The sequence below is a fragment of the Stenella coeruleoalba genome, assembly GCF_951394435.1.
Source record: "Stenella coeruleoalba genome assembly, chromosome: 15".
Lineage (NCBI taxonomy): Eukaryota > Metazoa > Chordata > Mammalia > Artiodactyla > Delphinidae > Stenella > Stenella coeruleoalba.
The window spans coordinates 69,345,108-69,372,213 of NC_137161.1; the positions used below are offsets into that span (position 1 = coordinate 69,345,108).

A 27,106-nucleotide genomic window follows, 5' to 3' on the forward strand; every position below is an offset into this window, starting at 1 on the left:
AGGACAGAGTGAGATTTCAGCATGCTACTCAGAACAGCGTGCAATTTAAAACTTATGAACTGTTCATTTCTGGAATTTTCCATTTAGTATTTTCTGACTGCAGTTACCCACAGGTAACTGAAACCACAGAAAGTGAAACTGCACGTAATGGGGTGATTAATGTATACAAGGCTATGTAATAATCCTCCCCAAGGGGAAGATTTTTATTCCTCTTTTTTTTTAATTGAAGTATAGTTGATTTACAATGATGTGTTAATTTCTGCTGTACAACAAAGTGATTCAGTTATACATATAAGGGGCAGATTTTTTTTAATATCCCATTTAACTATAAGGAAAGAGAAATTCTGAGAGTTTAGACAATTTAGCCAAGGTAAATGAGATAATAAATAATAGTTGCCCACATCCATTGAGAATTTAAAAGGGTCAGGCGCTGCCAAGTGTTTTACCAACATTATCTCCAAGAGGTAGGTGCCCTTAGGAGTCCCATTTTACAGATGATTAAACTGGGGCACAGAAAGGTGAGTGACATGCTGGGGCTGAGGCTTTCCACCCTCTGTGTGGTGTAGCTAAAACAAACTTTCATCCTATGTCAAAAAAATTTTTAAAGCAATTTAAATAGATACTGAATTCTTCTATAGGAACAGCAAAGGGAATTCTATTGCTAGATATAAAGAGAAGCCTCTTATCCTCTCTCTCCACCTTTCTTCTAAGAGTTCACACATCATAAGCATGGCTGGTACCTATAGTTTCTCCCCCAATTCCCCCATTGCTACCCCCCCCCACTTTCCTCCTTCCATCTCAGATCTCTTGTCTCATGGAAATAGTTCTGTTCCTTTTAAAATAAAAATCCATCGAGACTTTCTTGGCTTTATCCAGTTTTCCTCTCTACACCAAATACCCCAAACCAATGGGCTGTATTCAACCACCCCAAGTGTTTTTGTCCGGTGAACACAATTTTTAAAATAATTTTAGGTAACACTGAAAAATCGGTGGCTTTCACACTGACTTGCAAATTTCTGGCTTGCCTTTGCCTCATTTCTGAAAGATGTAGTAAGAGTGGTCCTGCATCCCTGGCCACCCAGTCACACACACTTTCCAATTTGTCTCATCCCCTCTGTTTATCACCACTGTCTCCTCATCTCTGAATCTTGATTCCATCCATGCTTGTTTCCAGGTATCCTTAAAGATAAGAAAGTGAAAGGTAGAGAGACATGTTGACGCACTGCATGTGTCAAGACCCCATATTTTCCTTTGGATGCAAACAGTACTCATCCATGTTTGAAGATTAAAAAGAAAAAAAGAAGATCAAGGGTCTTTGAAAAAAGAATACAACCCTGGCTTCTTCCTCATCTACATATTCCTGTTGGCACTTGAGTTTATGAGCTCTAGATCAGATTGACAGAACAAAAAGACCCCTTCTCACCCGCCCAAGCCCAGAACAAACGAACAACCAAGACCCAGTTGATCAGACAAACACAGAAACCACTTTAGGAGAGGACGTGGGAGGAGAGAATTTGTGGATTGCATGTTGATATTTCCAGCCATTCTAGTTGGAACTTTCAATCGCCCTTACCTTGTAACAAACAAACAAACTCCTTCCCAGCAAAAATCCCCAGCTGTTAAGTGTTCTAGATGTTATTTGAACTTAAGTAAAATGACTTCTTTGGCAGCTACCTGGCAGCCCACAGCTTTTACGACATGTTTTCTGATACAAACCGTTTCACAAAGAGCTTGTATCTTTTTACTACCAAGCATTACATTCTGAACAGAAAACTTAATAAGATTTTCAGTGGCAATTTTAAGAGGATCTATGGTACGACTTAACAACAACAGTGATCTATTCTTTTTAGCCCAAGTGTAAAGACCTGAGAGAAATAGCATTTTCAGTTTGACTTTATGGCCCTCCCAAGTTGTGTTCAAGTTAAGTGAAAGTTAAAACTTGGTGCTGGGGAAAGAGCAAAGATTTTGGACTCAAACTGATTTGAATTCCACTGTTATTCACTTATGAACTATTGCACTTTGGGCAAGTTGCTTAAATTAATTTGTGCCTTGGTTTCCTCATCTATTAAAGGGAGAAATTCCACTGTATAGGATTGTTGCAGCAAAGCTTTGTGGTACAGGGCCTGATACATAGTAGTTGCCCTAAATGCTTTAAGTTGTATGTGACAGTAGCCCAACTCAAGCCAGCTTAAGGAAAAATGAGAATTTCTTGGCTTGCCTAACTGAAAAGTTCGAGTACATTGGTTTCAGGCATAGCTGGATCCAGGGGCTCAAGCAATAGCTGGATCCAGGGGCTCAAGCAATAGCTGGATCCAGGGGCTCAAGCAATGTCCTCAGTACTCAGTCTTTCCCCACCTCTGGGCACTGTTTTCTTCTGTTTGACTTTGTTCTTCACTGAGCCCAGCAAACTAGCTGGTTATTTTTTGGAGCAAGCAGAACAGAGCTCTGAAGGAATATAGACCAAGATATGTAAAGCCTGGTTGACAGCCCTCTTTAGACAGGGCAAAGCTAGTTTGGGCAGCATGGTTTCCATGTGGGATGTCCTAGTGGGAGTGGCATTCAGGGCCAGCATAAGGACCCAAGACATTGCATCTTCATCAAAGCCACACAGAATAGGCAGATCCAAGACTATAATTTCTGTTTGGCAGATAAGGAAACTGAGGCTCTGTATTAGCTTCTTATTGGCGCTATAACAAATTACCATAAACCTAGTGGCTTGAAACAACACAAAAGAAGTTCAAAATGAATCTTACTGGGGTAAAATCAAAGTGCCAGCAGGGCTGCATTCCTTCTGAGGCTCTAGAAAAGAATCTGTTTCCTTATCGTTTCTGGCTTGTAAGGGCCACTAGCATTCCTTGCCTCATGACCTCCTTTTCACATTCAGAGACAATAGCACAGCATCTTTAAATCTCTCTGACACTGACCCTCACCCTCCTGCCTCCCTCTTTCCTCTATAAGGACCTTTCTGATTATATTGGGCCCACCTAGATAATTCCGGAAAATATTCCCATCTCAAAATCCTAAACTAATGACATTTGTAAAGTCCACTTTGCCATGTAGGGTAACATATTCACAGGTTTCAGAGATTGACATGGACATCTTTCAGGAGACCATTATTCAGCCGGTCACAGGCTGATAAAGGTAGAAGCTTCCTGGTCACTCCTTAAGGTAACAGCTGAGTCATGACTAGAACTGAGGTTAATGGTTCTAAATTAAGACGGTGCAGATGAGAATCCTGGCAGAGTAGCTGGATGGCCTCAGTTAGGCTTCTCTGAGCCTCTGTGTCCTCATCTGTAAAATGGTGATAATGTTATTAAATGAGACACTATTTAAAAATGTCTAGCATAGCATCTGATATGGAGCAGGAAGTTAGTGATGCTAGGCATTCCTACTATTTTTAACAGCCTTGAACGAGCAGGTGCCTTTGAACATTTGGCTCTGGGAAAACTAGGGAAGAGCCAGTGGCATGATGGGGTGCAAAGCGCGTGGGATTTGAGTGTGCCATATGACCGTAGAGAACTTGAAATTCTCTTGAGTTCCAGTTCCTTATTCATACATGAAGATAATAGGTCCTTCCCTCACAGAAGGAAGTGGAGAATGTCTACCTGGTGCTTGGCATCCTCAATCAAACACCTCCCTCTGTCACTGCCTTCCTTTTATCTTCCTTCTCAACTTGTATCTTTCACTTTTTCTTTTCTCCCGCTCTTCCTTGCTGTCTTTCTTTCTCCTGTTTTCCCCTCCTCCCTCCATCCTGCTCCGATTTCCTTCTCTCCTTTCTTCCTCCCCACCTCCTTCCTTTCCTCTCTCTCTCCCTTCCCTTGCCCATTCTTGAGACGCCCATTTAAGAGCAGTTGATCAATTTCAGGGACTTCTGGTGTCGGCTCTTGGTCTCCCCTCTTATGGGTCATAGCAACCCATTCTTCCCACTCATCAGTTTCTCAGTTGTGCAATCTAAATGCTAATGATCCCTGCCTAGCCTGCTCCTTTATCCCCGTCTACTGATACGACTAAACACACCCTAGAAAAACTGCCCAGAAGTAAACAGGATCTACTCCCCCCACCGCCACCCTTTGTGCAGGGTGTGGGCTGGAAACCTTGCCATCTTTGGAAACTTCTGACAGTCCAGAAAGGCGGGGGGAGTCCTTCATCTGGAGACCCCCAGAGCTTCTTCCTCCCCAGCAGGACCCTGTTTATCAAGCTGCCCGATGCCCACCCAGATGCCCTCATTCCTTTCATGCACTGGTGGTTTTCAGTCTGATATTGAAAGTGCAGTATGCTTGCCAGTAATGATGTCTTATTGGAGTGTAAAGATTTTCCCATTTCACTGCTTTATCCTGAATTTAAAGTGTTTTGAAATTCATTTACATCGGAGAGGACCAGCAGCTGAACGTTTGCTGTAAATAAACTGGGGGCTTCTAAGGTGTTATCTCTGAAATAGGAGATGGGCTAGGTTACTGCTCTCCTGTGGGCTGGGCAGAATCAGTGGCAGAGTTTTTCCATCACAAGGACCCGGCAGCTTTTATGCTTCCAAGTGCTGGTCAGGGTATGAGGGCGCTCTGGCCTTGTGTTTTGAATCTATTCAATTGAAGTTTGTCCAAGGTGTTGAGTTGGAAGATCACTGAGCTCTTGAACACCTGCTTGGAAAAATCAGAAAATCTTACAGCTAATGCAGAGACTGACAGTAATTCAAACAGTGGGTAGTGGCGGTGATGGCTCTTATTATTGCTGCTGTTGCTATTATGATCAGTGAACATTCATTGAATGCTCTGTATTCTGCTCCAGGCGCTCTGTTAAGGGCATTGCATTGATTATCCTCACCTAGCCTCTTAACAACCTGTGAGATTGTTGGGATGCCACCCAGTCTGGCTGGCCAGACAGATCTGATGCTCCTGGGAAATTTCTTAACATCTAGTATCAAGGCCATGGCCACAGGTGTCCATGGAAAATAAACCAGGGAAACTCCTCATGCAGGTTGCCTTAGTTGCTTAGATTTACTGATGTATTACACTGGCCCATTGTGACCAGCGTGGCAAAGAGGGACGCCTGAGACTCTGGACCCAAAGGCAGTGTTGTGTCAGCCACCATGTATGACCTGGGGCCACACATCTCTGGGCCTCCGTTGCCTCTGGGCCTCAGTTCCCTCCTCTGCAAAATGTGAATAATAGTGGTACCATCTCATTGGGCTGTGTGAGGATTCCATGCGTCACTGTATGTAGAGCACTTGCACAGCGCCTGATACGTGGTGAAGGTTGTATAAGTATTTCTTTATTAAAACCTTTAAATACTGCTTCACCTTTTCAGTACCAGTGATCTTCTGCATTGTTTCCCATGGGTTCGGGTCAGTGCTATGTCCTGGATGATAAACAATAGAAAATGGGGCTCTAAAGCCATCTTTTTCTCTTTTCTTTCCTGTCCTTTCCCAAGGGCTGGATGTGGGAAGGTTGTGGTAGTATAGGGTAGCCAATTCATCCTGGTTTGTCTTTCCAGGTGTTAGCACCACAGTTCCCAGGTTCGGGGAACCCCCTCAGTTTCAGACAAATCAGGAGGAAGTAAGATATGCTGACTTGCGGGTTTTGTGAGGATAAGTGTATGATTGGAGACTGTATTCATTTGCTAGTGTCGCCATAACAAAACACCAGAGACTAGGTGGTTTAAATAATAGAAATTTATTTCTCACAATTCTGGAGGCTGGAAGTCCAAGGTCAAGGTACCAGTGGGGTTGGTTTCTCCTGAAGCCTTTCTCCTTGTGTGAATGGAGGTGTAAGTCCCCTGTAGGGTCTTTAAGGATCACTCCAACACAGCCATGGAAATTATACTTGACGAGGCATAGGAAATTAGAGGAATTATTATACTTACATGTCCTAGAAGGGGAGGCATGGCACACTGCACAGGGGGACACATGGGAGGGGAATCCAGGGAGCAGGTTCACCCAAGCAAGCAGGTAGGGAGCTGAGAGAGAGAGAGAGAGAGAGAGAGAGCACGGGAGAGGGAGAGAGAGGACTGTAGGAAGTACCTTGACTGGGGGTCAGAGTGGAGTTACAGAAGCAAAAGGCATGAAGGGGGTTCATTGGTGCATTTGAACGTCACTAGGTTACACTCAGAGGAGGGCAAGAGGGGGAACTTGTAGAAGCACCAGCCTTATCACACGGGTATATGTGGTCACCTGGGCAGGTGCTCACAGTCTGTTTGTGGGGATGCTGAGGCATCAGGAAAATTAAGTTTTTAAAATGTACAAGACACACCTTGGCTTGCAGATGGCTGTCTTCTCACTGCGTCCTTACATGAGCTTTTTCTCTGTGTGCAGGCATCCTTGGTGTCTCTTCCCCTTCTTATAAGGGCACCAGTCATATTAGATTAGGGCCCCACCTTTATGATCTCATTTAACCTTAATTACATCTGTAAAGGTCCTATCTCCAAACAGTCACATTGGGGGTTAAGGCTTCAGCATATGAAATTGGAGGGAACGCAATAACAGCCTCTGTGAGTTTTAAAGCAAAGGCTTTTCAGAGCATCCTTTCCTGCATCAGGAACTCAAGGCAACTGAAAGTGCTCTCTGCACATTGTTTTTCTGTCATTTCCCTGTTGGGGGCCTCTGTGGCACATGCAGTGATCTTTAATTGGAGGGCATATCTCAGTACCAAACTAGCACCAGGTGGAATTTTGATAACAAATTCAGATCCACTGACTCTAATGCTTCTAAAGCAGAATAAGGCCTCTCTCAACCTCTGCCTGCTCCAAGCCCTACGCAGCTGCCCACACTGGAGCAGCATCCCAGCTCCTCAGCTCCTAGAGGCCCTGTGCCATCCATGTGCCTCTCTGACCTTGACTCACCCACTTGCTGATGCTGCTCCTTTGCTCTGCCAGGTCACACTGGTTTCCTTGAGAATGTTAAACTGGTCTCTCTCAGGGGACGTTTGCATTTGCTGTTCCTTCTGGTAAGAACTCTGTTCCCCACATCATCCCCTGGTGGCCTCTTCATTATTCAGGACTCCACCTCTTTTGCGTTCTGTCCACTAAATTCCAATGTTGGAGGCGGGGTGGGGGGTGGTCCCTCCCATACATCCAACAAGCAACTCTATGGACATCAACCAGGTGTCCAACAATTCAACTGAATTCCGACACTATCAACCCGGGTACAGTCAGATTCCACAGGTTAAGAGCTTAGTCTTACCCTCTCCAACAACTTCAGATGCCAGTCGAAAGCCCAGGTTGTTGTCTGTACTTCTGACCAACTGGCCATAAATCAGAAGTTCCCACAACCCCCTTCTCGGGTTTGATTAATGTGCCAGAGTGGTTCACAGAAATCAGAGAAATATTTTACCTTTTAGATTACCAGTTGATTACAAAGAATTTAACTCAGGAACAGCCAGATGGAAGAGATGCACAGGGCAAGGTATGGGAAAGGGACGTGGAGCTTCCAGGCCCTCTCTAAATACACCACTCTCCCCAAATAGCCACATGTTCACCAACCCAGAACCTCTCTGAACCCAGTCCTTTCGGTTTTTTATGGAGGCTTCATTACATAGGCATGATTGACTAAGTCACTGTCCATTGATGATTGAACTCAATCTCCAGCCCCTTTCCCCTCCCTGGAGTTCGGGGGGGCGGGGTGGGGGGGGTGCGGTAGGACTGCAAGTTCTAACTCTCTAATCTCAGGTTGGTTCCCCTAGCAACCAGTCCTCAACCTTAGGTGTGGTCCAGAGTCATCTCTTTAACATAACAATAAACACCTTTATCACTCTCAACACTAGGAAATTCCTAGGGTTTTAGGAGCTGTGAACCAGGAACCATGGACTAAGACCAAATATATATTTCTTATTATAAGTCACAGTATCACACCACCCAAATGCCACCTCGTTTAAATAACCTTCCCTCTGTGTCTTAGCCATATTACTCACCACATTTAACTTCTTCTGTCACTTCTAGGTGGTGGGAAAGATTAGGTGGGTCCTTTTGTCCGTTATCTATTTACTGGGATCCTCAGGTACTAGGCAATGGAGATTCAACAATAAACAAGAAATTCCCATCTTCTCCAAAGACCTTATATTTTGGAGTGGGGATAATAAACATATAAACGTCCAAATATAAATGTAAATATAAATCTCTCGTTCAGTGGAATGCTTTGAAAAAGCAACATGTAAAACTATTAGTCCTTCTGGAAAATTGCTGGACTAGTCCATGTGGCCTAAAAATCCATGTCTAAGATCCCACTTGAGTACACAGATAGAATGTTATTCTTGGGTCAGTTTTCAAACAAGGATAGCTGGGGAGAACACTTCCTTTCTCACCAGACGTCTCAAGCTACTTCCCTGTAGGAGTGGCTTTGGGCTGTCAGAACATCTCTTGGTCTAATATTCAAGCACAGCGTTGTTGATGGGGGTGGAGGGGATAGCCTGTTCAGTCTCTCTCCCCTTAGCTTTCCCGGATTCAAGGCAAGGAGCATACTTACAATAGCCATGAAAAGGAGGTCTGGTCTCAACAATGGAGGAAGACAGTAAAAAGAAGGTATTTTGCAGAGAAATAGTGCAAATCCCAGAGCCCAGCAGTGAGGAAACAGGCTTACATCCGTAATGGCTTAATACAACACTGATGACAAACTCTGGAATCTGCATGCAACTTTCCATATGTGCATCTGACTCTGGCTATGTGTTGGCATGCTTGTTTCTTCTGAACTTGTATAGTTATAAATTATAGTGATCTTAAGAACGGTGAAGGCAGGAGAGGTTGTGTGTGTATAAGAAAGAATGTGTGTGTGTGTGCTCAGTTTGTTAACAGTGTGCTCATCCCGTATCTAACATTGAGGATAAAGAAAATGAAGAAAATTTTATAACAGCTGGCAGAGTACTCTTCTCCAGAGGACCCCTGGCTCTCAACTGAATATAAACTTGCTATGGAATCAGTGTCTGTGTCCCCTCCACATTCATGTGTTGAAGTGATGGTATTTGGAGGTGGGGCCTTTAGGAGATAATTAGGTTCAGATGAGAGAGGGGCCCTTCTGATGGGATTAGCTCCCTTATAAAGAGACATCAGGGGCTTCCCTGGTGGCGCAGTGGTTGAGAGTCCGCCTGCCGATGCAGGGGACACGGGTTCGTGCCCTGGTCCGGGAAGATCCCACGTGCCGCGGAGCCTGTGCTCCGCAACGGGATGAGGCCGCAACAGTGAGAGGCCCGCGTACTGCAAAAAAAAAAAAAAAAAAGAGAGAGACATCAGGAGAGCTCAGCTCTTTCTATCTCTTCATCCCACCCACCACTTGAGGGTGTAGTGAGAAGGCAGCTGCTTGCAAGACAGGAAGAGAACTCTCACCAGAACCCGACCATTGCTGACACCCTGATCTCAGACTTCCAGCCTCCAGACCTGTGAGAAAATAAACTTCTGTTGTTTAAGCCACATGGTCTATGGTATTTTGTTACGGCAGCCAAAACAGACTAAGACAGAGCTCAAATCAGCAAATATTTACTGAGTGTCATCAGGCAATATGCCAAGCCCTGGGGACATAAAATAAAAAGGCCTTTGCCTTCGAGGAACTCATAGTTTAGTAGTGGAGACTGAAAATTAGATTGCACTACACAAAGAAAATTCTCTCAAGTGACCTCCACCTACTCTTTTTCAGGGATTCTCCACATTTTCCCATTTCTTCTGTAAAACACTGTCGGGGGGCTGAACTGTGTCCTCCTCTGATACCTATGAATTTGGCCTGATTTGGAAATAGGGTCTTTGTAGAGGTAATTAAGAAACTCAAGATGTGATCAGACTAGATTTAGGGTGGACTCCAAATCCAATGACTGGTGTCCTTATAAGAGAAAGGAGGGGGAGACTTGAGATACACACAGAGGGGACAACCATGGAAAAATAGAGGTAGAGATTGGCATCTATCAGGGAAGGAACCCAAGGATATCCAGAGCCACAGGAGGTCAGAGAGAGGCATGGTTCCAGAAGGAACCAACCCTGCCAACACCTTGATTTTAAACTTCTGGCCTTCAGAACAGAGAGTAAATTTCCATTGTTTATAGCCACCAAATTTGTAGAACTCTGTCACGGTTATCTCCTGGTTGTTGGAGGATTGAATGAGCTAAGATGTGTAAAGGGACTAGAACAGTGCCAGGCAAGTGGTGAGTGCTACATAAGTACTAGCCATCAGCACTCAGTGATTTCCTCATTCTACAACTTTTTACTGAGCATCACTTTTGGGCCAGCACTGTGATTCTACCTCAATTTTGCATTGAAAGGTTTCAGTGGATTGCATGTTAGTGTCCCCCCCGAAATTCATATGTTGAAATCCTAACTTCCGTTAGGATTTCAGTACCATCAATGTGATGGTATTAGGAGAGGCGGAGCCTTTGTGAGGAAACGAGGTCATGAGAGTGCAGCCCTCGTGAATGGGATCAGTGCCCTAATAAAAGGGACCCCAGAGAGTTCTTTTCCCCTCTTTCCACCACATGAAGACACAATGAGAAGTCTGCAGCCCAGAAGAGTGTCTTCATCAGAACCCGACCAAGATGGCATCCTGATCTCAGACATCCAGCCTCTAGAACTGTGAGAGATAAATTTATTTTGTGTATAAGCCACCCAGTCAGTGGGGCTTTGTTATACCAGCCTGAACTAAGACAGAGGTGTTTGTTTGTTTTTTTGTTTTAACATCTCTATTGGAGTATAATTGCTTTACAATGGTATGTTTCTGCTTTATAACAAAGTGAATCAGCTATACATATACATATATCCCCATATCTCCTCCCTCTTGCATCTGCCTCCCACCTTCCCTATCCCAGCCCTCTAGGTGGACACAAAGCACCGAGCTGATCTCCCTGTGCTATGCAGCTGCTTCCCACTACCTATCTATTTTACATTTGGTAGTGTATATATGTCCATGCTACTCTCTCACTTCGTCCCAGCTTACCCTTCCCCCTCCCCGTGTCCTCACAAGTCTATTCTCTACATCTGTGTCTTTATTCCTGTCCTGCCCCTAGGTTCTTCAGAACCACTTTTTCTTTTAGATTCCATATATATGTGTTAGCATACGGTATTTGTTTTTCTCTTTCTGACTTACTTCACTCTGTGTGACAGACTCTAGGTCCATCCACCTCACTACAAATAACTCAATTTCGTTTCTTTTTATGGCTGAGTAATATGCCATTGTATATATGTGCCACATCTTCTTTATCCATGCATCTGTCGATGGACACTTAGGTTGCTTCATTAAGACAGAGGTTTTATGTTATGTGCCTTATCGGACATTACCTTGTATGTGAACTACATTCCAAAGCCCTCCAAAGGGGCTTTTTGTCTGAAACAAATGTTTGACATTCATAATCACCCAAGATGTCAAAGGGAATAGAAATGCTGCATGTTTATAAATGCATTTTTCCTCATATTATTGGAAAAAGAGAAAATTCCTGAAAAGCAGAAAAGAAAATAATCATCCATAATTTGATGCATAGCCACTATTTACATTTTAATGTCTTCAGGGCTTTTTTTATGCATAGTTTTTTTTCACATAATTATGTCTATTCTCTATATGCAATTTTTATCTTTCTTTTTTTCAACTATTGTATCACAAGCATTTTCCATATTATACAGATTTTGTGAACATTGCATTTTATGACTCCATAATGTTTCGTGCTAGGATTATGGCGTGGCTTATTTAACCAAACATTTAAATTAAAAAAATTTTTTTTCACTATTAAATATGCTGTTGTGATGATAATCTTGTTGCATAAACTCACCCCCTCCCAGTCCCCAGCCCACCACCAGTATTTCAAGTGACTTCATTAAGCTCCATATTCCAATGTGTAATTGCTGGATCAAAGGGTGTGACCATTTTAAGGCATTGGATACACACTTAAAAGTGCTCTCTTAAAAAAGGCTGTGCCAGTTTACACTCTGATATGCAATGTTAAGTACATACCCATTTTGCCACACTTGTGTTAATATACCTATTATCATTTTAAAAGACCAGCTAATTTGAAAAGCATGAAATGTGGTTGTTTTATTTGCATGGCTTTGATTAGTAGTAATATTGAACATTTTTCCCATGTTTGTTAAACTGTAACATTTCCTCTCTGGGGAAATATCTGTTTAGACCCTTTCTCTATTCATCCATCAGCATCTTTGTTTTTCTTAAAGATGTTTATTAATTCAAATATAAAAATACATGGTTCCTTTTTGTTATATTTGCTTCAGATGTGTTTCCCTGTTTATTGTTTTCCTTTTAAGTTTGATTTTTTTTTTTTATGGACAGAAGATTTAAATTTTTTGTAACCACATCTGCCCATCTTTTCCTTTGTGATTTTTTTAATCTTTTCTAAATCTACTCACTTCTCTGCAGAAGCTTGATATTCATTTCTCTTTTCTTGTTGTTTATTTATGCTTCGATTAAAAAGTAACTCTTTGCTCTATCTAGAATTTGTTTGGGTGCATGACATTGAAGAGACTTTTCACGTGGCTAATCATTTGTCCCAATATGATTTATTCAGTAATCTTATGTTTTCCCTTCTTTATTATATAGTAAATTCTCACATATAGTGGAGTATAATCTAAGCCATATGTTATGTTTAGTTGAACCAATGTACCACATTGTTTAAATGACTGTATTTTCAAAGTCTGTTTAAATACCTATTCATGCTGGTCCCCAGGTAGTTCAGGTTTAAGGAGAGACGTCTGGAATGAACTGTCTTTACTCTTTCTCCTGCCTCACAGCAAGAAACCTGTTTGAAGACAAACAATGGTGATAGTGACATCACCATAAAACAAAGAATAATGCCAATCCCAGGAAACATGTCCACCTGAAAAGATCTTTTGTTCTTTTTCTTTTCATTTCAGCTTAATTGAAGTATATTTGTACAAGATGGTGATTTGATATACATGTACATTTTGAAAGGATTCCCCTGACCTAGTTAATTAACACATCCATCACCTCACATATTTATCTTTGTGTGTGTGTGTGTGTGTGAGAATATTTAAGTTCTATTCTCTTAGCAAATTTCATTTATACAAAACAGTGTTATCAACTGTAGTCACCAGGTTATACATTAGATCCTCAGACCTTATTCATTTTATAACTAGGAGTTTGTACCTTTTTACCAGCCTCTCCCCACTTCCCCCATCCCCAGCTCTTGGCAACCACTTTTCTAATCTCTGTTGTTATGAATTTGACTTTTTTTTTTTTTTTTTAAGATTCCACATATAAATGATACCATGCAGTATTTGTCTTTGTCTGGCTTATTTTACTTAGCATAATGCCCTCAAGTTCCACCCAAGTTATGAAAAATGGCGGCATTTCCTTCTTTCTCAGGGCTGAACAATATTCCATTGTATAAATATACTACATCTTTATCCATTCATCCATTGACAGATGCTTAGGTCATTTTCATATCTTGGCTATTGTGAATAATGCTGCTGTGAGTGCAGATGTCTTTTGGGGATAGTGATTTCATCTCCTTTGGATGCATACCCAGAAGTGGGATGGCTGGTAGCTCTCTTTTTAATTTTTTGAGGAACCTCCATACTGTTTTCCATGTTGGTTTCACCATTTTACATGCCCACCAACAGTGCACAAGGGTTCCCTTTTCTCCACATTCTCACCGACATGTGGTACCTCTTGCCTTCTTGAGGACAGCCATCCTAACAGGTGGGAGGGGATAGCTCATAGCGGTTGATTTGCATTTCCCTGATGATTAGTGATGTTGAGCATCCTTTCGTGTGCCTGTTGGCCATCTGTTTGTCCAATCACTGATCCTTGAAGATGATTTTGTGTCCAGCTCTCCTCTGTTGTCCACCCTGACGTCTACTCTTGTTACTCCAAGTTGGGACTGGGAGTTGAAAGAGGACGAGCTTCCTGGAGATGAGTTTTATTCTCACCCTCACCATGTGCACCATTGTAGATCCCTTGGGTGACCAGAGCTCACTTCTTCACTAGTTTTTCTTCCATTTACCTCTGCCTGAATTTCCTTCTTCCCCTCCAGCCTGACAAGTGCCTTGCCATCATGGGCACCCACTGACTTGCTTTCTTTCTCAGAGGATTTCATTTCTTCCTGACAGGAGGCAGATGCCCCCCACCCAAGGTCAAAACCTTATTCTTAAATCCTTGGAATACATCTTTGTCGACTTCCTTCCAGACCTGATGATTTTCAGATTTTGTTACTTCTAATTTTCCTCAAGTATTCTCAAGTCCTTTGTTACACACAGCAGGGGATGAGAAGAGCTAAATTAGGGGGATGTAGAATTCATGGTAGGAAAGGGGGACCAAGGAGCCATTCCATAGGAAAACCCTCCAGGCTATCTAAGTGGAACTCCACGTGTCCCAGAAGTTAAAGGAGCAATATTCAGTACACATGCTGCCCAAAACAGTCAGGCAGGAACCTCTAGCTAACAGGGCAAACAGATCACAGGACATTAATACTCCACCATATCTGCAGGCCAGCTCAGACTTGTCATCCTCTCATCTTGCTATAGGAGCTGATAGTCTCTGTTTAGCATTTTGAAAATGAATTCAGATTCTAAAAGGGCATGTTTTCAAAATCCATCAGAACAAAGCCCATGAAAGGTCTGAGCAGATCATACCACTATGGATCAGATATCAGCAAAGGCGCCAGGTGTAGTAAAAATACCCAGGGCAGGATTTATTTGTTCACTTGTTTACTTATTCATTCATTCATGCAACAAATACTTACCAAATGCTTACTCTGTGGCAGGCATTCTTCTCATCCTAGAACTTGGGATCCAGTGGTGAAATCAGCCTGGTCTAATGGAGAAAGCATTCTAGCCAAATCAAATGGAGGAGACAGGTAACACAATGCATTATTTCTCCTTCAGTCTTCTTTTTCAACCTTCTCCATTAACGCTTATAAATGAAATGTGGAAATCTAATCTGGTTGCGGTTTACTGGTAATCAGTAGAGATACTTTCCACACAGGCAACGCTGCTGGAAGCTACGTGGTGAATATGTATTGTGACTCTTATAAATATGTTTCTGCTTAGCACTGCCTCTTGAGAAGAAATGATTTCACACCCACTGGGAATCTGCATCTGAGCTATTTTGCTAGTAAAACAACCAAAGGACAGATAACAGACAGTTCTTCCCACGTGGGATCAGAGAAACTGGAGATGTCTGAGGGGGTGGCAGAGTCTTTTCTTGTAGATCCACCCAATATAGCAGGTTGTTTGAAAACAAAGAAAAAAAATATTTTTCTTTCCCCTAAGGGGTTAAAAAAGGGAGGGTGGGGGGGGAAATGAACATTCAAATAAGGAAGATTCAAGATTAGTTATAGATACTTTATGAGCTTAACTGAGAGTTGGGAAATTCTTAATTATAAGTTAAAATCTCTTGACTTCTTTATTTGATTCTGCAAATCCATACTTAGCCATGGCTTATTATTGGCCTCGCACAGTGTTTGGCATAGAGTGGGCCCTAAATGAGTTTCTTTCTTTCTTTTCTTTTATTTTCTTTTTTTTTTTTTAAACAGGGCACTGTGACAGATTCTGGAGATATAAGATACTGCCATTAGCCTTAAGGAGGGAAGACAATTTTGTGAACAGCTAACTCTAATGCAATAATTACCAATGTTTATTGAGCTCTTACTGTATTCCAGGCACCAGGCTCAACACTTAATGCCTGTTACCTCCTTTAAATCTTGTAACAATCCTATGAAATGGGCACTAATGTCTTCTTTGGTTAAGGATGAGGACACAGATGCTGAGAGAGGTTCACAATACTACACAGGAATGGTGATTGGAACCCAGATCTTTGTGATTCAAATGTCTACATGCTTGAGTACCCAGCTGCCTGGCCTCTCTTGCTGTCTCTGTTGCCTTGCAGGTATGGGTAATGTCTCTAGAAGGCAGGACAGGGAAGGTGGCTGGTTCTCCTGGAGGAGGGTTTGGAAAATGTTCACCGGGAAAGTACATTTCACTAGGCACCTTGAAGGTTTCTAGCGTGGGTGAGCTGGGTGATTCAGCATGCCTTTAACTGAGACGCTGGACACTGTACCACATCATTTTGCTGCTAGTCTGGTTTTGTCCTGGTGACCCCAGCCGGGTAACTGCAAACTCATCCATCTTGATGGGCACCTCGGTGTCTGGATTGAGAGGAGAACTTGGCCCCCCTTCCAGCCCCTCTTCCTCGATCAGTGACTGAGGCTGTCTCCCTGACAGTGGGGCCTTCCTCCCTGTCTGGATGCCCTCTGGATCTCCATTTCTATTGTGACTTCATGCCGGGCAGTGCTGACTTTGGGCTGAGCTACCACTTCTGTTATTGACAAACGCACACTGGAAAATCGACCCAGTCGTCTAGGTTTTCTCTCTTAGTCTGTAACCAACCTTCACTCTGCAATCCCATCAGTGTGGATTCCAGTGCAGTGGCTCCATTAAGTCCCAGCTAATGGCCTTTTCATTCCCCTTCTATCATGCAGCTCACCCCACTTCAGGCCATAGGGAAAGGGCTGCAGCATTGCTCTCGGAGCTGGGCAAGAAGGATCCCCGTGCTTTGGAGGCCACATCCTGGTTCCTCTCTGTCTATGTCCCCCTCCCCACACCACCCACACACATTATGAAAACTTGTCATGCCAAGGAACATACATATCCAGAGGCAGTGCCCTCCTAGACCACAATCTGCTCATCAGAATCCTGCAATTCCCTGTTCAAATGGCCCCATGCCCACTTTCAGGACCTGTTCGGGGGTCTGTCTTCCAGAGGGTGGGTTATGCTGGTATGTGCCTCAGGGCTGTTTGTGGCAGAGTGTGGACAGGCTTGGCCATGCAGTCTAGGGTATACACAGGCTTGTACAAGAGGATGTGGTGTAGAACAGAGCTGAGAGTGGGCCAAGGGCTCAGAGGTGGCTTTCCCCACACATGGAATGGGTTTGAGAACTCTGCAAGTGAACTTGGCCTTCTAGGTTGTTGTGAAGGTATATTTATCAAGGAAGCAGGCTAGAACATATGTTATTTAGGTTTTCATTTTGTTAACTATTTAACATATGGTATATGGGCCTTGTGTTTTTACTCTTGCCGTTGGCCCTTGCGAATCTTAGAGGTGAGCAGACCATTGTACTCTTATCTTTTATGAAGGAACCAAATCTGGACAATTTTTTTCTTTCTCCCAGGGAAAGGTGCATCTTGGTGTATTTCTTGCCAACATGAAGATGTTAGTTCTGGGCACAGTCACAAGATGCCAGATGGTACCCAGGTACCAACTGCTAACTATTGATGAATTATACCATTTAGAGACTAGAAAATCCTGACTGCTTTCTATATGGCCCTATGGTAGCTCATGGGATGTGGGAAAGATTTACTGCCTTGTTTAAACAGAAATGACCACATGTCAAGTGAGCAGGGAAATTCACCTCTCAAAGAGGACCCTTCCTATGTTTTATCACAAATCCCTATTATCATAAACCAGCCATTATGGTAAGCCAAGCACTTTCATACGTAACTCACATGAATTACATTTTATGGAATATTATTGGGAACCAATCACTCTTCTTTCCTCATTCAACCTCTTGGAAATAACCCACATAGAAGTCATACACTCTTATCACATTGCTTTTGCTAAGAGATCTTGTATTAGTTATACACTGCTGTGTAAGAAATTGCCCCCAAAACCTAACAGCTTAAAATAGCAGCACTTAGGAATCCGGGTGTGGCTTAGGTGGGTTCTCTGGCTGAGGGTCTCTCAATCAGCTACAATCAAGTTGTGGCCAGGGCTGCTCCATAAGGCTCAGCTGCAGGGGAGGGAGTCCTCTTCCAAGCTCACTCACCTGGTTGTTGGTGGGATTCACTTCTTCATGGGCTGTGGGACTGAGCCTGCCCTCTGTTTGTGCCACATGAGTCTCTCCACAGGGCAGCCCACAGCAGGGCAACTTGCTTCAGCAGAGGAAGAAGAGAAAAGAGCTTGAGAAAAAAAGTGCGAGCAGAACAGAAGTCACAGTGTTTTGTAAGCTAATCTTGGAAGTGACCGTGGGATACAACATTCTAAGATGTTCCCCTGGTGTACACATCCTGTATGACCCAGGAGTGTGAATATGATGGGCTGGCACTCCCATGATTCTATTACATCATATGGCCAAAAGGATTTTGCAAATGTAATTAAAGTCTTAGATCAGTTGACCTAAAGATAGGGAGATTATCTGGGTGGAACTGACCTAATCACATGAGGCCTTTAGAAGGGTAGCTACCACATGTGTATTTAATGAGTCTGGGTCTCAAGGTCAGAGATGAGGGAAGTCAGAGATTCAAAGCACAGGAAGGGTTAGACATGCTCTTGCTGACTTGAAGATGAAAGGGGCCATGTGGCAAGGAATGCAGGTAGCCCCAGCAGCTGAGAGCAGCCCACAGATGACAGCCAGGAAGGGAACAGGAACCTTAGTGCTTCAACTGCAAGAACTGAATTCTGCAAACAGCAAGAATGGGCTTGGAAGTAGATTTTCCTCCAGAATCTGTAGACAAGGACTCAGCCTGGCCCACACCTTTATTTCACATTCGTGACACTTAGAGCAGAGAACCCAGGTAACCTATACCCAGATTCCTGGCCCACAGAAAGAGTGAGATAGTAAATGCGTATTGTTTTCAGCTTCCCTGTGTGTGGTGATCTGTTATGCAGTGTTATAGACAGAATTGTGTCTCCTACCCTCAAATTCACATGCTAAAGCCCTACCTCCCAGTGTGATTGTGTTTGGAGATAAGAACAATGAGGTAATTAAGGTTAAATGAAGTCATAAGGTGACTGATCCAAACAGAAAGCTCACTCACTCTTTCCATACACACTCACCAAGGAAAGACCATGTAAGGATGCAGTAAGAAGGCGGCTGTCTACAAGCCAGAAAGAGAGCTCTCACCAGAAACCGAATTGGCTGGAACCTTGATCTGGGACTTCTAGGCTCCAGAACGGTGGAAAAATAAATGTCTGTTGTTTAAGCCCCCTCATCTGTGGTATTTTGTTATGCAGCCCAAGCTAATATATGCAGTGATAGAAAACCAACAGTAACTTTGCATCACTGTTGCTGTTTTGTTCATTAAAGGTAAAGTCACTAGATCCAGCCTACACTCAGGGGGAGGGGTTCCCTAGGGTGTAACACTAGGTGATGGGGATCATTGCATGCCAGCTTAGAAGTCTACCTGCCACAGTTATATTTAACAAAAAATACAACAACAAAATGAAAATATCATTTAGCACATATACCAAACATTAAGTAGGTGAACTGCACCCTGAGAATATTGGGGTAATTCCAGTCCTCAACACCATCCACTCCTTGTGCAGTTGTGGCAGTTTTCTATTTCCCACGTGGGCACGGCAAACCTTGGGGCAACTTGCTTCTCTGTTCAGCTGGGTGGCAATGTGGCGTAGTAGTGCTTGGCACATGGTAAGTTAAAGTCCCAGTTCTGCACCTTCCTAGGTATGTGGTCTTCTTGAGCAAATTACTTATATATTCTGAAACTTTGTTTTCTGACATGTAAAATGGGCATAAGAAGAATACTTGACCCACAACATCATTAAGAGGAATAAATATGCTGATGCATGCAAATGTAGAGCACAGTGCCTGGCATATAGTAGATGCTTAAAATTTTTATTTATGTTAACAAAATTTAATCTGAGTATATTTTAAAGATCTTATTGGCTTTATTCAATGATTCATGAATTGGACAGCATCCAATCTAGCAGATGCAAAGGAGCTCCAAAGAGCTGCACAAGGAAAGAGATTTTATAGGCAGAAGGAACAAGGAAGTTGGATAAGGCAAAAAGCCAATTGGTTATTGCAGGTTTACTAGGGAATGGCAGGGGTTTATCAGACGATTACCTAATTAATTCTCATTAAGTCATTTCTGAGTGGTTGGTTTAAGATTCCACTTCTGGGGACTTCCCTGGCAGTCCAGTGGTTAAGACTCTGTGCTTCCATTACAGGGAGCATGGGTTCGATCCCTGGCTGGGAACCTAATATCCCACAAGCCATGCAGCATAGCCAAAAAAACAGAAACAAAAACAGAAAAGATTCACTTCTGGGAGAGCTGAAACATTTATTGAATCTCGGTTTGGTGACATGGGACTTAGCACAAGTGATTCCATTTTGGGTCTGTTGTCTTGTCTTTAATGTCTATTATTAATATCATTATCAGGAAGGTCTCCTGGGCTACCTACAATGCCACAGACACGTGATGGTGTCTGCTCTTCATCGGAGTAAACAGTTGATCTTATTCATATATTTTATTTCACTTAATCTTTACAGCACACCCTATGAGATAGGTATTTATTATACCCAACTTACAAATAACAAACTTATTAAACCGTAGGGAGGCTAAGCAATGTCATACAGCAATTTAGCAATGAAGTTAGGATTCCCTGACTCTGAATCCCATTGCTTCCCACTCCACTGAGCTGCCTTTACTGATATCCTGATGCATTTACTGACGCCTTTACTGGGTTTCATGGGGCTCCAGATTTTAGCATCACCAGGTTGCATAAAAGAGCTCATCTTCTTTACATAGAGAGCACTTTTGGCCCAAGCAGAGGTTTTCCTTCATCCTGGATTCCCAGGTCACCAGGACAACTGAAATTATTTAAATTTTTTACCATTCCTCACTTTCACTTTTTACATTCTAAAACACCTCAAAAAGCCAGGCCTGTTGGGAGGATTCCACACAGCTCTCTGGGGGAGCATGTGAGTGGTTGGAAGGGTGGGTTTGAAGCCAAATTCTCCAGATCTTCCCCAGCCTGGCTTGTGTTTCATCACCTACAGCCCTGGGGCTTTGTGTCTGAGGCTGAATGTGGGGACGGGGGAGGGCTGGGTGTAAATTCTTCCACCCCCATCAGTGCTGCTGGGCCTCTGGGAGCACTGTAGAGATGCAGTCCATTAAGGAATTAGCTTGGTGCTAATGCTTTCCACTGAGAAGCTATTCTGCTGGGGCCTCCCGAGGGGTAGCTGAAAGTGTTTCATTCCTATTCATTCTATTCTCTGCATTCCCCAATTTAATGAGGTCTTTACTTTTGCCTTTAAAGAGTGCTCTCACCCCTATGGTGTCTAGCTGTTAGCTGGAATTTGAATACAGAAGGGAGCAGGGAAAGAAGAGAAGAGAGGGAGCACAAGGGTAACCCCACGTGCACTGAGAAGGAGCTGGCTATCTCTGGCTCCCCATCTTTGGTCAGCCCTGCTTCTGCCTTTCCTGAAATTCCAAATTTTGTGTCTCAAAGACCTCCCACCTACTGGCTGAACCATCCCCAGTTACAGAGCAGACTTCCTTGGGGGCACAGAGTTTGTTAATTGTCTCCACCCCCAGACCAGTAGGGATCAGAATAAATTCATATTCTCAGAAAATAGAGCCAACACAATAGCTGGGCCTCTGGCTGCTTCCACTGTCTCTGCTCCTTCCCAGGCTCTGTTGGCGGCACTCAGACAACCCTCACTGGACAGAGAGTTCCAGCAGATACTTGGATGCCCACAGAGTGTTGAAGGCAGAACTTCTGGAATATGGAGTTTCATTCAGTGTTTATTCCATTCAAGAGACAGGGCTTCTAGCTTGATCGACCTCCCAGTGATACTGCTAAATGCTCTAGATTCACCCTTAGCCTCAAGCTCAAAGCCAGCATAACTCTCCAGAGCCCTCTTTACTCTTGCTACTTTCACCCACAATGGGCAGGTCTCCCCATTCTATAACCACAACTTGTCAGACTCCTAAATATTCCCCAGGTGACTGAACTTCTTGTTACCATGGCCTAAGTGATCGCTTCCCCATCTTTTACAGATGCCTCCAAGCATTAGTGTTGAGAGAGTCATATAGCCCTGGACTTTGTCTAAATTGTTTAGTTCCCCTCTCTGTGCCAAGTTAGTTTTATCAGTGCCAGTCCCAATTTCCTACCATCATCCTATGACATCAGAAGAAATCTCAGAAGCTGATTTTATTCTTTGCTCTCTGTTTGTATATCTTTATTATAACCAGTACATTTCTTTCAACCTGGAATGGACTTACCAATAACAGAATGGAACTGACCTTAGCTTCTGGAAGAACTCAATGCAGTAAGCCACTGCAGAAGACTGTCTTTACATAAGTTGCTGGTAATCAGTCACCAGGCATCAAATTCAGAGTCCCAGGCAATTTTTCAATGCCCACATGGTCTGAAAAAAAACACTTCTTGCATATAGAGCTTGGCCCAATTTTTACTTCGTTCAAGAGATTGGGCCTCCATCTTCATTGGCTATGCTATAGTCCTCCCAGTGACCCTACTTAATGCCATAGACTCAGCTTTAGCCACAAGTTCAACCGCAGCCTGTCTAGAACACTTAGACATGCTCAGGTATTCAGAAACTGGGTCAACAGCAAGGAGAAGTAAACTAAGATACGGCATGATGGAAGATTGAGGCACCACCATGAAATCAGTCTGATCCCTGTCCAACTACAAGAGAGTGACAAACTCAGGCTGGGACTACCCTATCAGTTAGTGTTCAAAGTCAGGCAGCTGTTGGCAGTGGTGTTATAGGAGAATGGTTCCTTCTTAATGTCACCTGACCTCATCTGAGGCTAAACATGGTTCTTTACTTTGGCTGCACATTAGAATCACCAAGGGAGCTTTAGATATATCAGATGCCTGGTCTCCATAAACAGAGATGATGACTTAATTGGCCTGGGCATTAGCAGTTTTGGAAAACTCCCCATGTCATTGTAATAGGCAAGTACGCAATGATGAGAACTACTGACCAAAAATGAATAGGACTCAGGTATTGATGGTGGCAACCAGACTGAAGGCTCTAGCTCTGACTTGGAAATGGAATATGAGGCAGAAGAAAAAAACAAACCTAATCATAGACTAGGCCAACCTAGATAAATTGGGTGATTTCTTCCAAATCCACCAGTTGCAGTCTAGCCAGGTCTTCCTCCCCAACCAACTGAAAGGCTGAGGTTCCTAGTGGACCACGAGAAAACTCCCTGGTGCGTTTTGGTTAAAGGACTGGACTGAACTGAGTTTAGGAGTGAAGGGCCTCACTGACCACACCTGGATGAGTCAGGGACTGACATTTTGGTAACATCACTCTTCCCATTAACATTACATCCTTAATATTATTCTCTGGCATAAAATCCTTCCAGGAGTCTCCTTTAAATTGTTACAATAAGAGGAGGCTATAGACCTGAGATGCATAGAAGATAAAATGGGCCATTGAAGAGCCTTATTTTTTGAGTGAAATGGACCAACTATATTCTTTTTACACAGTTAACCAGGAAAGAAAACCATCTGAAAACAAACCTTGCGGATGATGGCAATTTGCAGAGAGGAGATTGAGCCTGGAATGTGGTGTAGGAGGTAAGCAATGCTAACGGCCAATGATCCATTAGCTTGTGGAGTTGAGCAACTATTGGGTTTGCTACCAACCGCATCCAAGTGGGAGCCTTTCAGGGACGTGCAATGGCTGTCAGTCCTCGGAATAAAGCTGTGTGAGGCTGGTGGCTGTGTGAGCTGTCATTGGCTGGTTTCAATGAGCAGATGTTGCCTAACATAGCTCAGTCTCATTTCCATACAAGCTGCCCATGCCCATCCCAGGCAACCTCTGAGCAAGGGCCTTTGCTTCCCCACAATCGGCAGTGCCTTGGTTCTAGGTGAAAATGGACAGAGGCTGCAGGGGTTGCTCCTAAAACCGATTTGGGGGGAGGGAATAGATAAACTCATCACTTAATCATACACTTTTCTCATGGCTAACGTGTTGTCCCTCACAGTCTACTTTTTGCTGGGACAGTACAAGGAATCTTATGTTTATTTATATAGAATATTTATCAAGTGTCTACTTTGGGAAAGGACTATTGTAGGCACAGAGGATGGAGCAGTGAGCACAATAGATAAGCTTCTGCCTTCAGAGTGCTAATCGTCTAGTGGGAGACAAAAAAGAACCAGGGATACCTATGAATAAATAAATATCAGTAAGCATAAAAGCCACGAGGAAAACAATACAGGGTGACCTGAGTATCAAGAAGTCAGCACAGGGAATGATAGAAAAAATAGACTAATTGGACTTGATCAAAATGAAAAGCTTTTGTGCTGCCATGGAAGTGATGCAGTGACAAAGGCAACCTAATTTTTATTTTTTAAGTAAAGGGCCAATGATCTGAATAGATAGTTCTCCAAAGAAAATGTACAAGTGACCAATAAACACATGAAAAGTTGTTCAACATCATTAGCCATCAGTCAAGTACAATTTGAAACTGTAATAAGATACGACTTTACACCTATTAAGGGAGCTATAATAAAAAACACAGATGAGAAGTGTAAGCAAGGACATGGAGAAATTGGAGCCCTCATATGCTGCTGGTGAGAATGTAAAAGGATGTGGCTACTTTGGAAAGGGTCTGGCAGTTCCCCCCCCGCCCCCCGCAAAATTAAACATAGAGTTAGCATATGACCCAGCAGATCCACTCCTATGTATATACTCAGGAGAAATGAAAACACGTGCCCACACGAACACTTGTATGTGAATGTTCCTAGCAGCATGACTGTAGTAGTCAAAAAGTGGAAACAACCCAGATGTCCATCGAATGATGAATGGATAAATAAAATGTGGTATACCTATACAATGGGATATTACTTGGCAATAAAAAGTAATGAAGTACTGATACATGCTACAACATGGATGAACCTTGAAAACATTATGCTAAGTGAAAGAGGCCACTCACAAAAGCTTCCATTGTCTGATTCCATTTATATGAAATGTTCAGAAGGAGCAAAGCGACTGAGCCAGCAGGTAGACTAATGTTTGTCTAGGGACAGCAGGAAGTGAGGAGAAGGGGAGTGACTATGGGTTTTTGGAGGAGAGAGAAAAACGTTCTAAAATTGATTGTGGTGATAATTGCACAGCTTTGTGAAGATACTAAAAAACCGCTGAATTGTATTCTGTACTTTAAATAGTGATGTTCTATGGCATATGAGTTACGGCTCAGTAAAGATTTTATTAAAAGAAGATGAAGAAGAAGGAGAATAAAGTAGCAGCATGTGCCCCCCCTCCAGCCATAGAAGGATTAAGGATTTGGGGGAAGCATTCTGTGCAGAGAGAATAGGTAATGTAAGTGTCCTAGCTTTTCTGTTTGATATTTTGTGGTAAAATAAAAAGAACATGGGTTTGGGGCCAGGCACATCATCGTCTGAATCCCATACTGACCATTTACCAAGATTAGCTTCCTTTAAAACTTTTTTTAAGCTTTCTTCTTTGAGAACTTACTGTGTACTAGATATTGCGCTAATAGATTTCCATGCACTGATGTAATTTCCTCCGAGGGAGGTGGTATTATCTTCTTCTTACAGGAAGATGAGACCCAAAGTGCCTGTAACCACTACATGATACTGAGGGAATGACCTGGGATATGCACATCATCTTCTTGGCTCTTAAGTATCTCATTTATGAAGTGGAGATAATATCTACCCAACATGGCCCTGTAGATGGAAACCCATGTGTACCTAGCAGTGGGCCTAGAATTACTTTAGAAGTTTTTTTTAAGTTTTTATATTAAAAAAAAATTATATGATTATTTTTTATGAATGTCTTATTTCCACATTCTATTGTGAGCATTTTTAAGAAGTGGCAATGATTTACATGCCTTTCTAATTTTAACCTTATGGTACAACAAAACTGGGTTTGGTATTTGTGGCAGGTTAAATAATGGCTTTCCCCTCAAAAGATATGTCCAAATCCTAACTTCCAGATCCTGAGAATGTTACTTTATTTGGAAAAAAGTTCTTTGCAGATGTAATTAAGATAAAGATCTTGAGATGAGATCATTCTGGATTACCCATATGGGACCTAAATAGAAAGACAAGTGTCTCTATTAAAGACACAGACACCAAGGAGAAAGCCATGTGAAAATAAAAGCAGAGGCTGCAGTTATATATTCACAATCTAAAGAACACCTGGAGCTGCTAGAAACTGGAAAGAGCAAAGAAAAATCAGAGTGGGGCCCAACCAACACCTTGATTTCAGACTTCTGGCCTCCAGAACTGTGAGATAATACATTTCTGTTGTGTTAGGCCACCCAGTTTGTTACAGCATCCATAGGAAACTAATATGGTACTTATGAAGAGTTAGATTATGAATAAATAAATATTAGATTATGAATAAATAGCTATTGATTGATTGAGGGTGTTAACAACAAAGGCCACCAAGAAACAAGGAATAAAGGGGGGATTGTAATTAGTAATTTTTGAGCACAAGACACTGTCGTGATACTTTCACAGCTATTAACTTCTCTCATGCTGGAGCCAGTCAGTATGGTTAATTGTATGGATTTTGAAGTTAGAGCCAGGCGCAAGCCTTGCTCCCACCACCTATTTTATATATGATACCAGGCAATCAGTGTCATTTATGTATATCTCAGTTCCTCCATCTGTAAAATGGTAAAAATCATTGCATCTAAGGTGGCTGTGTAGAGTAATGAGAAGTAAAAATATTTGAGACAAGCTATTTCTCTGATGAAACAGACAGTAGGGTCTTGAAAGGCTAACACTCCTACACAGAGATGAGCTCTAGACAGACATTGCTCCCAGAATTTAGTTATAGATTTTCAGCAGTCTGATTATGATAGGCCCAGGCATGGTTTTCTTCATATATGTTTTGTTTGCTGACCTCCTTGATTCTGTAAATTTATGTGTTTCACCAAATTTTGGAAGTTTTTAGCCACTATTTCTTCAAATTATTTTTTCTACTCTTTGTTTCAGCAACTCTAAAAATCCATATATTAGATCTTTTGATTCCCACACTCCCAAAAGTCCCTGTACATTTTTTCCAGTATTTTTTCTGTCTTTTCTTCATTTTAGGTAATCTTTATTTATCTATCTTCAAGTTTACTTTTACTGACTCTTTTCTATGTCATCTCCATTCTGTTATTAACCCCATCCAATAAATTCTAATTTCAGATACCATGTTTTTAGTTCTAAAATTTCCAGCTGATCCTTTTTCATATTTTCAATTTCTCTGAGTTATCCTATCTTTTCATTCATTATGAGAATATTTTCCTTTACCTGTGGAGCATATTTATACCATTTTAAAGTCCTTGTCTGATCATTTTATTTTTTATTTTTTAAATTTATTTATTCATTATTTTTGGCTGTGTTGGGTCTTTGTTGCTGCGTGCGGGCTTTCTCTAGTTGCGGCGAG

General features: G+C 42.5%; 1 long non-coding RNA gene across 1 annotated transcript in view; it reads left to right on the plus strand.

Annotated features, from left to right (window-relative positions):
• LOC307198712 overlaps positions 1-27,106 on the plus strand; it is a 236,786-nt gene that overhangs the window by 149,155 nt on the left and 60,525 nt on the right. The window contains exons 5-6 of the long non-coding RNA XR_013831676.1: positions 14,688-14,780; positions 23,185-23,274. This is a non-coding gene — a long non-coding RNA (uncharacterized lncRNA). The remainder of the gene's footprint in view (positions 1-14,687; positions 14,781-23,184; positions 23,275-27,106) is intronic.